The 5000-nt window shown below is 44.6% G+C and overlaps 1 pseudogene; it reads right to left on the reverse strand.

Annotated features, from left to right (window-relative positions):
* The window catches only part of LOC116059216, a 13586-nt pseudogene that overhangs the window by 6899 nt on the left and 1687 nt on the right, over window positions 1-5000 (reverse strand).

Here is a 5000-nt window from a genome sequence, read left to right on the forward strand (position 1 = left end):
AAGTCTGCCTGCCTCTATGGGAATTTAACATAGGGGTGTACTGACTTATGCCCCCTGTATTTTAAGGAAGAACATTTATTTATTTATTAACGATACTTTATTCATTCACAAAGAAAATTGGTGTCCTTAAAGGTTGGATTTTTCCTATTTTTTTCAATTAAGGCATTAAGATCAATTTCCAAAATATGATTTTTTTATTCCTCTTTTTAGTCAACTTTAGCATGCTCATGAGCAGCACTGTACCTATGTATGCAGCCACGGCATAGATTTTACGCAGAAGTACAAATCGCGCTTTACCAGTAAATATACGTTTTCCAACTAATTCAGACACAGGAAATGAAGTGTTTGAAGCTCAAAAGGTTTTGGGGGGGAGGGACCCACATACCCACATACCCCCCCCCTCCTCCCCGATGTTGAACCAAAACCTACTCCCTTGGCGATATAGCCTGGATAAACCCTGACAAACTTCCGGCAAATTTGAGATTTGCTCTGCCAGTCAGTCTGGCCAGGAGCCCATTCAAGCCCATTTCCAATTTTTCCAAAATCGAGGCACCAATCACAACCGTTGAGGCGGGCTTTACACCAATCACAACCGTTGAGGCGGGCTTTACACCAGTCACAACCGTTGAGGCGGGCTTTACACCAGTCACAACCGTTGAGGCGGGCTTTACACCAATCGCAACCATTGAGGCGGGCTTTACACCAATCACAACCGTTGAGGCGGGCTCTACACCAATCGCAACCATTGAGGCGGGCTTTACACCAATCACAACCGTTGAGGTGGGCTTTACACCAATCGCAACCGTTGAGGCGGGCTCTACACCAATCGCAACCGTTGAGGCGGGCTCTACACCAATCACAACCGTTGAGGCGGGCTTTACACCAATCGCAACCGTTGAGGCGGGCTCTACACCAATCGCAACCGTTGAGGCGGGCTCTACACCAATCACAACCGTTGAGGCGGGCTCTACACCAATCACAACCGTTGAGGAGGGCTTTACACCAATCATAACCATTGAGGAGGGCTTTACACCAATCACAACCGTTGAGGAGGGCTTTACACCAATCACAACCGTTGAGGCGGGCTTTACACCAATCGCAACCGTTGAGGCGGGCTTTACACCAATCGCAACCGTTGAGGCGGGCTCTACACCAATCGCAACCGTTGAGGCGGGCTCTACACCAATCGCAACCGTTGAGGCGGGCTCTACACCAATCGCAACCGTTGAGGCGGGCTCTACACCAATCACAACCGTTGAGGCGGGCTCTACACGCTGCAACATGCTCGCTGGTTGAGATGTTTTTCCATCGCTCCGATTGGTGCGCCCAGAGGCATTTGAGCGGCGTGCGTTGGCGACGCCCCTTTGGAAATGGGCTGTGAATGAAGCTTCCCCAGAGCCTTCAGGCTATTGGCGATATCTAATCCCACCAACCCAACCGTGCTACTGACCTTTGGAGCGATCCGTTTAACGATCTCTGAGATGTTCACAACTCCGACCGGCGGTTTCTTGCCTCTTTTACCTGAAGAGAAAATCAGAATCACCACGCAGCTTAAAACCTTCTTTCGTTGACCAAAAGTCCCAAAAAAATAAAAAAGAAATCAACCTTCAACTGTGATTCTTCTAAAAGATGTTACATTTACAATGGTATAAACCACAGAGAAGTGGCTAGAAATGTCAACTATTCAGTCAGTCAGAGCTGCAAAGATGTGATTGATTAGTTGTCAACTATTGATTTAATTGCCAACTATTTAGATAATCGAAGAGATTTGAGTAATTTAAAAAAAAAATGAAAAACAGTGAAACTTCTCTGATGTCAGCTTGTTAAATGTGAATATGTTGTAGTTTATTCTCTCCTCTGTGGCAGTGTTTACATTCTTGTCTTTTCATAGTCATAGTTAATATTTAATAAGCTATTGCACGGTTCACTTTTGCACTACCACCACTGCACACACTCTACCACAGAGCACCTTATCAGGGTCATTACATTACATGGTCAGTCCATACCAGACCTTTGGGATCACTTCACTAATTGTTAACTCTTTACATTTCTGTGAGTGATTTTTATGTATGTGAGATATATGTGTGTTTGTTGTGTTATGGTTGTCTAAGCTACTGGATGCCTAAAATTTCCCTCAAGATGAATAAAGTGTCTGTCTGTCTGTCTGTCTATCTATATGTCTGTTTGTCTGTCTGTCTGTCTGTCTGTCTATCTATATGTCTGTCTGTCTGTCTGTCTATATGTCTGTCTGTCTGTCTATCTATATGTCTATCTATATGTCTGTCTGTCTGTCTATATATCCGTCTGTCTATCTATGTCTGTCTGTCTGTCTGTCTGTCTGTCTATCTATGTCTGTCTGTCTGTCTGTCTGTCTATATGTCTGTCTGTCTATCTATATGTCTGTCTGTCTGTCTGTCTGTCTGTCTGTCTATATGTCTGTCTATCTATATGTCTGTCTGTCTATATGTCTGTCTGTCTATCTGTCTTTGACCAGCTCACCCAGAGACTGAAGTCAGGACACATTCAGAAACCGTATCTCACTCTAAACAGCATGGATGGATTTTCCCAAGTTTGTATGTGTGTGGAAGCACCAGAGACACAAAATAATTCCCCAAATCCCAGAAAAAGTGATTTTTTTTCTTAAAGGAACACGCCGACTTATTGGGACTTTAGCTTATTCACCGTAACCCCCAGAGTTAGATTAGTCCATACATACCCTTCTCATCTCCGTGCGTGTTGTAACGCTGTCTGACGGTTCCACCGGTAGCTTAGCCTAGCACAGAACCTGCAGGTAACTGGTTCCAACTAGCCTAGCTTAGCACAGAACCTGCAGGTTACTGGTTCCAACTAGCCTAGCTTAGCACAGAACCTGCAGGTAACTGGTTCCAACTAGCCTGCTGCTCCCAATAAGTGACAAAATAACGCCAACATGTTCCTATTTACATGTTGTGATTTGTAGAGTCTTGCTGCGAGCAAATCACTCCGCCCAAGTAGCAGAAGTAGCAGTGCTTCGCCTTCTGAGAATATAGTTCCCAGTTTGTATACGGTTAGAAGATGGCTGTGTCTCATGTGACCTTGTTATTTATACACGCTGTGACTATACAAATCACAACATGTAAATAGGAAAATGTTGGCGTTATTTTGTCACTTATTGGGAGCAGTAGGCTAGATGGAACCAGTTACCTCCAGGATCTGTGCTAAGCTAGGCTAGATGGAGCCGGTTACCTCCAGGATCTGTGCTAAGCTAGGCTACCGGTGGAACCGTCAGACAGAGTTACAACAGGCACAGAGATGAGAAGGGTATGTATGGACTTATCTAACTCTGGGGGTTACGGTGAATAAGCTAAAGTCCCAATAAGTCGGCGTGTTCCTTTAATATGGGCACTTTAACATGGGATCACTTTTGGAAGAGCTGAAGTTTACCAAGTCTGTTGGGTGACGGAGAGGTGGCGTCCCAGATGATGTCCTGCTGAAAGTCAGAGTCGTTGTGCGGAGATTCGGCACTGACGGCTCGGGGTCTCTGGATCCTCGTCGGGGTCTTAAAATCTGGAGGAGAAGGAACGCCAACAGCCGATTCAGGAACAGATTCAGAAACAACAACAACAACAACAGGGGTTTCCCTAGGGTTGGGTACCGAAACGCGGTGCCAATAGGGCACCGGTTTCGACGTAAACGGTAGTAACGAGACCGAATAAGAACGAACATTTCGGTTCCTCATTTCGGTGCCTGAAGCATCGCTGCACAGAACGCTACGTTACCGTTAGCTAGTAGCTGGATTAAACCCAACGGTTAAACTGCTGGCAGCTTACGTTAAACGGTGTAACGTATGACTGTATTTCCCTGGAGAGGACTCCAACAGCGGGACGTAACGGTCTGACTGCAGCTGCCGTTGTCGGAAAATCAACACAGACGGTGCGTTCACTTGAAACTCGCCAGCCTCGTGGTGCATTCAAAGTTATTGTATAATACCCTTTTCCCATCTGGTGCTTGTTTTTGTCGTTTACCAGCAATTTATGAAATAAGTCATTGTTATAAGTTATTATTACATTATTAATCAATCATTTCATTTTGACCATATGGCCTTAGCAATACACAAGGCGTTCTTTAATGTCGCCAACTGTCGTTTTGTGCTACTTTTTTATATTTTATATTATATACATTATAAATATATTATATATATTTCGGTTCAGGCACTGGCACCGTTTTTAAAAGTATCGTTTTAGCACCGGTATCGGAAAAAACCCAACCCTAGTTTTCCCCAAGGGGGTAAGCGAGCGTCCACAACCCGTAGCTCCTATGGCGCCATTTTGGTGCTACCAAGCCATCAGCTCCCGTTAGCATCCCATTGACTGCCATTCATTTTGACGTCACTTTGACAGAGAATAACTTTACATCTGAAGAGTTTAAAGACTCTATTTGTCCGTTGTTTATTTCTAAAGAAACACGACAATGTATAAAAGGCTCCATTACCTTGTACCTCACGTTATGGCTCCGTAGCAGACGTTTTTATAAAAATAGGCTAACGATTGGGTCATAACCACGAGACTTACTGTCGCACAGTAGAGGAATTACCGTATAGTACAGGAGAAGCTCTCAGGCAGTTTGGACTTCCATTAGCTGTTTAAGTTTAATTACTAATGTTAACTATCATTTTAGTGATCAGTAATTAGCCTGTGTCTATGTTATCTCCTTACATATACCTACGCTCTCCGTCTCTGCTAGATTGGGAATGATTGAGATTTCTCTTGGCACAGCTACCAGAAGACTTCCAACTTTCAGACAGGTTGCTCACGTCACATCTACGTCTTCAAGCTCAGTTGGAGGCTGCTCAGTAACGCTCAGCCATCACCGGGAAAGATCTTCTAATATCCTTCACTGGTCTCCGTCCAGAGACACGGGACCTGTTGGTCCAGTTATTTAACGTCTATGGTTTCCCCTACCATTATAGGTGCCGCACCTAAGCTCAATTACTAGGGCTGGGACGATAATATGGTGCAACC

This window comes from Sander lucioperca, chromosome 4 (assembly GCF_008315115.2).
Source record: "Sander lucioperca isolate FBNREF2018 chromosome 4, SLUC_FBN_1.2, whole genome shotgun sequence".
NCBI classification, from domain to species: domain Eukaryota; kingdom Metazoa; phylum Chordata; class Actinopteri; order Perciformes; family Percidae; genus Sander; species Sander lucioperca.